Here is a 13334-nt window from a genome sequence, read left to right on the forward strand (position 1 = left end):
CTAGAAACTCCACAACTAGAAATTTCACTACTAGAGACTCAACAACTAGAGACTCCTAAACTAAAAGCTCCACAACTAGAAACATTACAACTAGAAACTCCGCAACTAGAAACCCGACAACTAGAAACTCAACAACTAGAAACTCCACACCTATTATTTCTACACCTTGAAACCCCACAACTAAAACTCGACAACTAAAACTTCACAACTAGAAACTCCACAAATAGAAACTCCGCAACTAGACTCTCCCAAACTGGAAACTCCCCAACTAGAAACTCTGCAACTAGAAACTCCGCAACTGGAAACTCTGCAACTAGAAACTCCGTAACTAGAAACTCCACAGCTAGAAACCCCACAACTATAAACTTCACAACTAGAAACTCCACAACTAGAAACTCCGCAACTAGAAACTCCACAACTAGAGACTCCACTAGAAACTCCACAACTAGAAACTCTGCAACTAGAAACTTCACAACTGGAAAACTCCGCAACTAGAAACTCGGCAACTAGAATCTCCACAACTAGAAACTCTGCGACTAGAAACTCCGCAACTACAAACTCCGCAACCTGAAACTCCGCAACTAGAAACTCCACAGCTAGAAACTCCACAACTTGAGACTTCGCAACTAGAAACTCGGCAACTAGAATCTCCACAACTAGAAACTCTGCAACTAGAAACTCCGCAACTAGAAACTCCACAGCTAGAAACTCTACAACTAGGAACTCCACAACTAGAAACTCCACACCTATTATTTCAACACCTTGAAACTCCACGACTAAACCTCCACAACTAAAACTTCACAGCTAGAAACTCCACAACTAGAAACTCCGCAACTAGACTCTCCCCAACTAGAAACTCCCCAACTAGAAACTCTGCAACTAGAAACTGCGCAACTAGAAACTCTGCAACTAGAAACTCCGTAACTAGAAACTCCACAGCTAGAAACCCCACAACTATAAACTTCACAACTAGAAGCTCAAGAACTAGAGACTGCACAACTGGAAACTCCACAACTAGAAAACTTCGCAGCTAGAAACTCTGCAACTAGATACTCCGCAACTAGAAACTCCATAGCTAGAAACTCCACAACTTGAAACACCACAACTAGACACTACACAACTACAAATTCCACAACTAGAAACTCGACAACTGGAAACTCCGCAACTACAAACTCCGCAACTAGAAACTTTACAGCTAGAAACTCCACAACTTGACACTTCGCAACTAGAAACTCTGCTACAAGAAACTCCGCAACGAGAATCTCCACAGCTAGTAACTCCGCAACTAGAAACTCCACAACTTGAAACTCCGCCTCTAGAATCTCCACAACTTGAAAACTCCGCAACTAGAAACTCTGCAACCAGAAACTCCGCAACTAGAAACTCCACAGCTAGAAACTCCACAACTTTAAACACCACAACTAGATACTCAGCAACTACAAATTGCACAACTAGAAACTCCCCAACTAGAAACTCCGCAACTAGAAACTCCGCAGCTAGAAACTCCACAACTTGAGACTTCGCAGCTGGAAACTCGGCAACTAGTATCTCCACAACTAGAAACTCTGCGACTAGAAACTCCGCAACTACAAACTCCGCAACCTGAAACTCAACAACTAGAGACTGCACAACTAGAGACTCCGCAACTAGAAACTCCACAGCTAGAAACTCCGCAACTAGAAAATCCACAACTTGAAACTCCGCCACTAGAATCTCCACAACTAGAAAACTCCGCAACTAAAAACTCTGCAACTAGAAACTCCGCAACTAGAAACTCCACAGCTAGAAACTCCACAACTAGAAACTCCACAACTAGAGACTCCACAACTAGAAACTCAACAACTAGGGACTCCACAACTAGAAACTCCACAACTACAAACCCCACAACTAGAAACTCCACATTTTGAAACTCCACAACTTGAGAGTTCGCAACTAGAAACTCCACAACTAGAAACTCCACAACTAGAGACTCCACAACTAGAAACTCCACAACTAGAAACTCCACAACTACGAACCTCACAAATAGAAACTCCACAACTAGAAACTCTGCAACTAGAAACTCCACAACTAGAAAACTCCGCAACTAGAAACTCTGCAACTAGAAACTCCGCCACTAGACACTTCACACCTAGAAACTCCACAACTTAAAACACCACAACTAGATACTCCACAACTACAAATTGCACGACTAGAAACTCCACAACCAGGAACTCCGAAACTAGAAACTCCGCAGCTAGAAACTCCACAACTTGAGACTTCGCAACTATAAACTCGGCAACTAGAATCTCCACAAGTAGAAACTCTCCGACTAGAAACTCCGCAACTACAAACTCCGCAACCTGAAACTCCGCAACTAGAAACTCCACAGCTAGAAACTCCACAACTAGGAACTCCACAACTAGAAACTCCACACCTATTATTTCAACACCTTGAAACTCCACACCTAAAACTCCACAACTAAAACTTCACAACTAGAAACTCCGCAACTAGACTCTCCCCAACTAGAAACTCCCCAACTAGAAACTTTGCAACTAGAATTTCCGCAACTAGAAAGTCTGCAACTAGAAACTCTGTAACTAGAAACTCCACAACTAGAAACCCCACAACTATAAACTTCACAACTAGAAGCTCAACAACTAGAGACTGCACAACTAGAAACTCCACAACTAGAAAACTCCGCAACTAGAAACTCTGCAACTAGATACTCCGCAACTAGAAACTCCATAGCTAGAACCTCCACTACTTGAGACTCCTCAACTAGAAACTCCACAACTACGAACCTCAAAACTAGAAACTCCACAGCTAGAAACTCCGCAACTAGAAACTCCACAACTTGAAACTCCGCCACTAGAATCTCCACAACTAGAAAACTCCGCAACTAGAAACTTTACAGCTAGAAACTACGCAACTTGAGACTTTGAAACTAGAAACTCTGCAACAAGAAACTCCGCAACTAGAAACTCTGCAACTAGATACTCCGCAACTAGAAACTCCATAGATAGAAACTCCACTACTAGAGACTCCACAACTAGAAACTCCACAACTACGAACCTCACAACTAGAAACTCCGCAACTAGAAACTCCACAGCTAGAAACTCAACAACTTGAGACTCCACAACTAGAAACTCCACAACTACAAACCCCACAACTAGAAACTCCACAACTTGAAACTCCACAACTTGAGAGTTCGCAACTAGAAACTCCACAACTAGAAACTCCACAACTAGAGACTCAACAACTAGAAACTCCACAACTAGAAACTCCACAACTACGAACCTCACAACTAGAAACTCCACAACTAGAAACTCTGCAACTAGAAACTCCACAACTAGAAAACTCCGCAACTAGAAACTCTGCAACTAGAAACTCCGCAACTAGAAACTTCACACCTAGAAACTCCACAACTTAAAACACCACAACTAGATACTCCACAACTAAAAATTGCACAACTAGAAACTCCACAACCAGGAACTCCGAAACTAGAAACTCCGCAGCTAGAAACTCCACAACTTGAGACTTCGCAACTATAAACTCGGCAACTAGAATCTCCACAAGTAGAAACTCTCCGACAAGAAACTCCGCAACTACAAACTCCGCAACCTGAAACTCCGCAACTAGAAACTCCACAGCTAGAAACTCCACAACTAGGAACTCCACAACTAGAAACTCCGTAACTACAAACCCCACAACTAGAATTTCCACAACTAGAAACCCCACAACTTGACAGTTCGCAACTAGAAACTCCACAACTAGAAACTCCACAACTAGAGACTCCACCACTAGAATCTCCACCACTAGAAACTCCACAACTACGAACCTCACAACTAGAAATTCCACAACTAGAAACTCCACAGCCAGAAACTCCACAACTAGAAACTCCACAACTAGAAACTCCACAGCCATAAACTCCACAACTAGAAACTCCACATCTAGAAACTCCGCAACAACAAACTCCACAACTAGAAACTCCACAACTAGAAATTTCACTACTAGAGACTCAACAACTAGAGACTCCTCAACTAAAAGCTCCACAACTAGAAACATTACAACTAGAAACTCCGCAACTAGAAACCCGACAACTAGAAACTCAACAACTAGAAACTCCACACCTATTATTTCTACACCTTGAAACTCCACAACTAAAACTCGACAACTAAAACTTCACAACTAGAAACTCCACAAATAGAAACTCCGCAACTAGACTCTCCCCAATTGGAAACTCCCCAACTAGAAACTCTGCAACTAGAAACTCCGCAACTAGAAACTCTGCAACTAGAAACTCCGTAACTAGAAACTCCACAGCTAGAAACCCCACAACTATAAACTTCACAACTAGAAACTCCACAACTAGAAACTCCGCAACTAGAAACTCCGCAGCTAGAAACTCCCCAACTTGAGACTTCGCAGCTAGAAACTCGGCAACTAGAATCTCCACAACTAGAAACTCTGCGACTAGAAACTCCGCAACTACAAACTCCGCAACCTAAAACTCAACAACTGGAGACTGCACAACTAGAGACTCCGCAACTAGAAACTCCACAGCTAGAAACTCCGCAACTAGAAACTCCACAACTTGAAACTCCGCCACTAGAATCTCCACAACTAGAAAACTTCGCAACTAGAAACTCTGCAACTAGAAACTCCGCCACTAGAACTCCACAGCTAGAAACTCCACAACTTGAAACTCCACAACTAGAGACTCCACAACTAGAAACTCCACAACTACGAACCCCACAACTACGAACCCCGCTACTAGCAACTCCACAACTAGAAACTCCACAACTTGAGACTTCGCAACTAGAAAACCCACAACTTGAAACTCCAATACTAGAGTCTCCACAACTAGAAACTCCACAACTAGAAACTCCACAACTACGAACCTCACAACTAGAAACTCCACAACTTGAAACTCCACAACTAGAGACTCTACAACTACAAACTCCACAACTAGAAACTTCACAACTACGAACCTCACAACTAGAAACTCCACAACTAGAAACTCTGCAACTATAAACTCCACAACTAGAAAACTCCGCAACTAGAAACTCTGCAACTAGAAACTCCGCAACTAGAAACTTCACAGCTAGAAACTCCACAACTTGAAACACCACAACTTGAGAGTTCGCAACTAGAAACTTCACAACTAGAAACTACAACTAGAGACTCCACAACTAGAAACTCCACAACTAGAAACTCCACAACTACGAACCTCACAACTAGAAACTCCACAACTAGAAACTCTGCAACTAGAAACTCCACAACTAGAAAACTCCGCGACTAGAAACTCTGCAACTAGAAACTCCGCAACTAGACACTTCACACCTAGAAACTCCACAACTTAAAACACCACAACTAGATACTCCACAACTACAAATTGCACAACTAGAAACTCCACAACCAGGAACTCCGAAACTAGAAACTCCGCAGCTAGAAACTCCACAACTTGAGACTTCGCAACTATAAACTCGGCAACTAGAATCTCCACAAGTAGAAACTCTCCGACTAGAAACTCCGCAACTACAAACTCCGCAACCTGAAACTCCGCAACTAGAAACTCCACAGCTAGAAACTCCACAACTAGGAACTCCACAACTAGAAACTCCACACCTATTATTTCAACACCTTGAAACTCCACACCTAAAACTCCAACACTAAAACTTCACAACTAGAAACTCCGCAACTAGACTCTCCCCAACTAGAAACTCCCCAACTAGAAACTTTGCAACTAGAATTTCCGCAGCTAGAAAGTCTGCAACTAGAAACTCTGTAACTAGAAACTCCACAACTAGAAACCCCACAACTATAAACTTCACAACTACAAGCTCAACAACTAGAGACTGCACAACTAGAAACTCCACAACTAGAAAACTCCGCAACTAGAAACTCTGCAACTAGATACTCCGCAACTAGAAACTCCATAGATAGAAACTCCACTACTAGAGAATCCACAACTAGAAACTCCACAACTACAAACCTCACAACTAGAAACTCCACAGCTAGAAACTCCGCAACTAGAAACTCCACAACTTGAAACTCCGCCACTAGAATCTCCACAACTAGAAAACTCCGCAACTAGAAACTTCAAAACTACGAACCCCACAACTACGAACCCCACAAGTAGAAACTCCACAACTAGAAACTCAACAACTAGAAACTCCACAACTTGAGACTCCACAACTAGAAACTCCACAACTACGAACCTCACAACTAGAAACTCCACAGCTAGAAATTCCGCAACTAGAAACTCCACATCTTGAAACTCCGCCACTAGAATCTCCACAACTAGAAAACTCCGCAACTAGAAACTCTGCAACTAGAAACTCCGCAACTAGAAACTCCACAGCTAGAAACTCCACAACTTGAAACTCCACAACTAGAGACTCCACAACTAGAAACTCCACAACTATGAACCCCACAACTACGAACCCCACTACTAGCAACTCCACAACTAGAAACTCCACAACTTGAGACTTCGCAACTAGAAACTCCACAACTAGAAACTCCACTACTAGAGTCTCCACAACTAGAAACTCCACAACTAGAAACGCCACAACTACGAACCTCAAAACTAGAAACTCCACAACTTGAAACTCCACAACTAGAGACTCTACAACTACAAACTCCACAACTAGAAACTTCACAACTACGAACCTCACAACTAGAAACTCCACAACTAGAAACTCTGCAACTATAAACTCCACAACTAGAAAACTCCGCAACTAGAAACTCTGCAACTAGAAACTCCGCAACTAGAAACTTCACAGCTAGAAACTCCACAACTTGAAACACCACAACTAGATACTCCACAACTACAAATTGCACAACTAGAAACTCCACAACCAGAAACTCCGAAACTAAAAACTCCGCAGCTAGAAGCTCCACAACTTGAGACTTCGCAACTAGAAACTCGGCAACTAGAATCTCCACATCTAGAAACTCTGCGACTAGAAACTCCGCAACTACAAACTCCGCAACCTGAAACTCCGCAACTAGAAACTCCACAGCTAGAAACTCCACAACTTGAGACTTCGCAACTAGAAACTCGGCAACTAGAATCTCCACAACTAGAAACTCTGCAACTAGAAACTCCGCAACTAGAAACTCCACAGCTAGAAACTCCACAACTAGAAACTCCACAACTAGAGACTCCACAACTAGAAACTCCGTAACTACAAACCCCACAACTAGAATTTCCACAACTAGAAACTCCACAACTTGAGAGTTCGCAACTAGAAACTCCACAACTAGAAACTCCACAACTAGAGACTCCACCACTAGAATCTCCACCACTAGAAACTCCACAACTACGAACCTCACAACTAGAAATTCCACAACTAGAAACTCCACAGCCAGAAACTCCACAACTAGAAACTCCACAACTAGAAACTCCACAGCCATAAACTCCACAACTAGAAACTCCACATCTAGAAACTCCGCAAAAACAAACTCCACAACTAGAAACTCCACAACTAGAAATTCCACTACTAGAGACTCAACAACTAGAGACTCCTCAACTAAAAGCTCCACAACTAGAAACATTACAACTAGAAACTCCGCAACTAGAAACCCGACAACTAGAAACTCAACAACTAGAAACTCCACACCTATTATTTCTACACCTTGAAACTCCACAACTAAAACTCGACAACTAAAACTTCACAACTAGAAACTCCACAAATAGAAACTCCGCAACTAGACTCTCCCCAACTGGAAACTCCCCAACTAGAAACTCTGCAACTAGAAACTCCGCAACTAGAAACTCTGCAACTAGAAACTCCGTAACTAGAAACTCCACAGCTAGAAACCCCACAACTATAAACTTCACAACTAGAAACTCCACAACTAGAAACTCCGCAACTAGAAACTCCGCAGCTAGAAACTCCCCAACTTGAGACTTCGCAGCTAGAAACTCGGCAACTAGAATCTCCACAACTAGAAACTCTGCGACTAGAAACTCCGCAACTACAAACTCCGCAACCTAAAACTCAACAACTGGAGACTGCACAACTAGAGACTCCGCAACTAGAAACTCTACAGCTAGAAACTCCGCAACTAGAAACTCCACAACTTGAAACTCCGCCACTAGAATCTCCACAACTAGAAAACTTCGCAACTAGAAACTCTGCAACTAGAAACTCCGCAACTAGAACTCCACAGCTAGAAACTCCACAACTTGAAACTCCACAACTAGAGACTCCACAACTAGAAACTCCACAACTACGAACCCCACAACTACGAACCCCGCTACTAGCAACTCCACAACTAGAAACTCCACAACTTGAGACTTCGCAACTAGAAAACCCACAACTTGAAACTCCAATACTAGAGTCTCCACAACTAGAAACTCCACAACTAGAAACTCCACAACTACGAACCTCACAACTAGAAACTCCACAACTTGAAACTCCACAACTAGAGACTCTACAACTACAAACTCCACAACTAGAAACTTCACAACTACGAACCTCACAACTAGAAACTCCACAACTAGAAACTCTGCAACTATAAACTCCACAACTAGAAAACTCCGCAACTAGAAACTCTGCAACTAGAAACTCCGCAACTAGAAACTTCACAGCTAGAAACTCCACAACTTGAAACACCACAACTTGAGAGTTCGCAACTAGAAACTTCACAACTAGAAACTACAACTAGAGACTCCACAACTAGAAACTCCACAACTAGAAACTCCACAACTACGAACCTCACAACTAGAAACTCCACAACTAGAAACTCTGCAACTAGAAACTCCACAACTAGAAAACTCCGCGACTAGAAACTCTGCAACTAGAAACTCCGCAACTAGACACTTCACACCTAGAAACTCCACAACTTAAAACACCACAACTAGATACTCCACAACTACAAATTGCACAACTAGAAACTCCACAACCAGGAACTCCGAAACTAGAAACTCCGCAGCTAGAAACTCCACAACTTGAGACTTCGCAACTATAAACTCGGCAACTAGAATCTCCACAAGTAGAAACTCTCCGACTAGAAACTCCGCAACTACAAACTCCGCAACCTGAAACTCCGCAACTAGAAACTCCACAGCTAGAAACTCCACAACTAGGAACTCCACAACTAGAAACTCCACACCTATTACTTCAACACCTTGAAACTCCACACCTAAAACTCCAACACTAAAACTTCACAACTAGAAACTCCGCAACTAGACTCTCCCCAACTAGAAACTCCCCAACTAGAAACTTTGCAACTAGAATTTCCGCAGCTAGAAAGTCTGCAACTAGAAACTCTGTAACTAGAAACTCCACAACTAGAAACCCCACAACTATAAACTTCACAACTACAAGCTCAACAACTAGAGACTGCACAACTAGAAACTCCACAACTAGAAAACTCCGCAACTAGAAACTCTGCAACTAGATACTCCGCAACTAGAAACTCCATAGATAGAAACTCCACTACTAGAGAATCCACAACTAGAAACTCCACAACTACAAACCTCACAACTAGAAACTCCACAGCTAGAAACTCCGCAACTAGAAACTCCACAACTTGAAACTCCGCCACTAGAATCTCCACAACTAGAAAACTCCGCAACTAGAAACTTCAAAACTACGAACCCCACAACTACGAACCCCACAAGTAGAAACTCCACAACTAGAAACTCAACAACTAGAAACTCCACAACTTGAGACTCCACAACTAGAAACTCCACAACTACGAACCTCACAACTAGAAACTCCACAGCTAGAAATTCCGCAACTAGAAACTCCACATCTTGAAACTCCGCCACTAGAATCTCCACAACTAGAAAACTCCGCAACTAGAAACTCTGCAACTAGAAACTCCGCAACTAGAAACTCCACAGCTAGAAACTCCACAACTTGAAACTCCACAACTAGAGACTCCACAACTAGAAACTCCACAACTATGAACCCCACAACTACGAACCCCACTACTAGCAACTCCACAACTAGAAACTCCACAACTTGAGACTTCGCAACTAGAAACTCCACAACTAGAAACTCCACTACTAGAGTCTCCACAACTAGAAACTCCACAACTAGAAACGCCACAACTACGAACCTCAAAACTAGAAACTCCACAACTTGAAACTCCACAACTAGAGACTCTACAACTACAAACTCCACAACTAGAAACTTCACAACTACGAACCTCACAACTAGAAACTCCACAACTAGAAACTCTGCAACTATAAACTCCACAACTAGAAAACTCCGCAACTAGAAACTCTGCAACTAGAAACTCCGCAACTAGAAACTTCACAGCTAGAAACTCCACAACTTGAAACACCACAACTAGATACTCCACAACTACAAATTGCACAACTAGAAACTCCACAACCAGAAACTCCGAAACTAAAAACTCCGCAGCTAGAAGCTCCACAACTTGAGACTTCGCAACTAGAAACTCGGCAACTAGAATCTCCACATCTAGAAACTCTGCGACTAGAAACTCCGCAACTACAAACTCCGCAACCTGAAACTCCGCAACTAGAAACTCCACAGCTAGAAACTCCACAACTTGAGACTTCGCAACTAGAAACTCGGCAACTAGAATCTCCACAACTAGAAACTCTGCAACTAGAAACTCCGCAACTAGAAACTCCACAGCTAGAAACTCCACAACTAGAAACTCCACAACTAGAGACTCCACAACTAGAAACTCCGTAACTACAAACCCCACAACTAGAATTTCCACAACTAGAAACTCCACAACTTGAGAGTTCGCAACTAGAAACTCCACAACTAGAAACTCCACAACTAGAGACTCCACCACTAGAATCTCCACCACTAGAAACTCCACAACTACGAACCTCACAACTAGAAATTCCACAACTAGAAACTCCACAGCCAAAAACTCCACAACTAGAAACTCCACAACTAGAAACTCCACAGCCATAAACTCCACAACTAGAAACTCCACATCTAGAAACTCCGCAACAACAAACTCCACAACTAGAAACTCCACAACTAGAAATTTCACTACTAGAGACTCAACAACTAGAGACTCCTCAACTAAAAGCTCCACAACTAGAAACATTACAACTAGAAACTCCGCAACTAGAAACCCGACAACTAGAAACTCAACAACTAGAAACTCCACACCTATTATTTCTACACCTTGAAACTCCACAACTAAAACTCGACAACTAAAACTTCACAACTAGAAACTCCACAAATAGAAACTCCGCAACTAGACTCTCCCCAACTGGAAACTCCCCAACTAGAAACTCTGCAACTAGAAACTCCGCAACTAGAAACTCTGCAACTAGAAACTCCGTAACTAGAAACTCCACAGCTAGAAACCCCACAACTATAAACTTCACAACTAGAAACTCCACAACTAGAAACTCCGCAACTAGAAACTCCGCAGCTAGAAACTCCCCAACTTGAGACTTCGCAGCTAGAAACTCGGCAACTAGAATCTCCACAACTAGAAACTCTGCGACTAGAAACTCCGCAACTACAAACTCCGCAACCTAAAACTCAACAACTGGAGACTGCACAACTAGAGACTCCGCAACTAGAAACTCTACAGCTAGAAACTCCGCAACTAGAAACTCCACAACTTGAAACTCCGCCACTAGAATCTCCACAACTAGAAAACTTCGCAACTAGAAACTCTGCAACTAGAAACTCCGCAACTAGAACACCACAGCTAGAAACTCCACAACTTGAAACTCCACAACTAGAGACTCCACATCTAGAAACTCCACAACTACGAACCCCACAACTACGAACCCCACTACTAGCAACTCCACAACTAGAAACTCCACAACTTGAGACTTCGCAACTAGAAAACCCACAACTTGAAACTCCAATACTAGAGTCTCCACAACTAGAAACTCCACAACTAGAAACTCCACAACTACGAACCTCACAACTAGAAACTCCACAACTTGAAACTCCACAACTAGAGACTCTACAACTACAAACTCCACAACTAGAAACTTCACAACTACGAACCTCACAACTAGAAACTCCACAACTAGAAACTCTGCAACTATAAACTCCACAACTAGAAAACTCCGCAACTAGAAACTCTGCAACTAGAAACTCCGCAACTAGAAACTTCACAGCTAGAAACTCCACAACTTGAAACACCACAACTAGATACTCCACAACTACAAATTGCACAACTAGAAACTCCACAACCAGAAACTCCGAAACTAAAAAGTCCGCAGCTAGAAGCTCCACAACTTGAGACTTCGCAACTAGAAACTCGGCAACTAGAATCTCCACAACTAGAAACTCTGCAACTAGAAACTCCGCAACTAGAAACTCCACAGCTAGAAACTCCACAACTAGAAACTCCACAACTAGAGACTCCACAACTAGAAACTCCGTAACTACAAACCCCACAAGTAGAATTTCCACAACTAGAAACTCCACAACTTGAGAGTTCGCAACTAGAAACTCCACAACTAGAAACTCCACAACTAGAGACTCCACCACTAGAATCTCCACCACTAGAAACTCCACAACTACGAACCTCACAACTAGAAATTCCACAACTAGAAACTCCACAGCCAGAAACTCCACAACTAGAAACTCCACAACTAGAAACTCCACAGCCATAAACTCCACAACTAGAAACTCCACATCTAGAAACTCCGCAACAACAAACTCCACAACTAGAAACTCCACAACTAGAAATTTCACTACTAGAGACTCAACAACTAGAGACTCCTCAACTAAAAGCTCCACAACTAGAAACTTTACAACTAGAAACTCCGCAACTAGAAACCCGACAACCAGAAACTCAACAACTAGAAACTCCACACCTATTATTTCTACACCTTGAAACTCCACAACTAAAACTCGACAACTAAAACTTCACAACTAGAAACTCCACAACTAGAAACTCCGCAACTAGACTCTCGCCAACTGGAAACTCCCCAACTAGAAACTCTGCAACTAGAAACTCCACAACTAGAAACTCTGCAACTAGAAACTCCGTAACTAGAAACTCCACAGCTAGAAACCCCACAACTATAAACTTCACAACTAGAAACTCCACAACTAGAAACTCCGCAACTAGAAACTCCGCAACTAGAAACTCCCCAACTTGAGACTTCGCAGCTAGAAACTCGGCAACTAGAATCTCCACAACTAGAAACTCTGCGACTAGAAACTCCGCAACTACAAACTCCGCAACCTAAAACTCAACAACTGGAGACTGCACAACTAGAGACTCCGCAACTAGAAACTTCACAACTACGAACCTCACAACTAGAAACTCCACAACTTGAAAGTCCGCCACTAGAATCTCCACAACTAGAAAACTTCGCAACTAGAAACTCTGCAACTAGAAACTCCGCAACTAGAAACTCCACAGCA

The sequence above is a fragment of the Rhipicephalus microplus genome, unplaced genomic scaffold (genome assembly GCF_043290135.1).
Source record: "Rhipicephalus microplus isolate Deutch F79 unplaced genomic scaffold, USDA_Rmic scaffold_12, whole genome shotgun sequence".
NCBI lineage: Eukaryota > Metazoa > Arthropoda > Arachnida > Ixodida > Ixodidae > Rhipicephalus > Rhipicephalus microplus.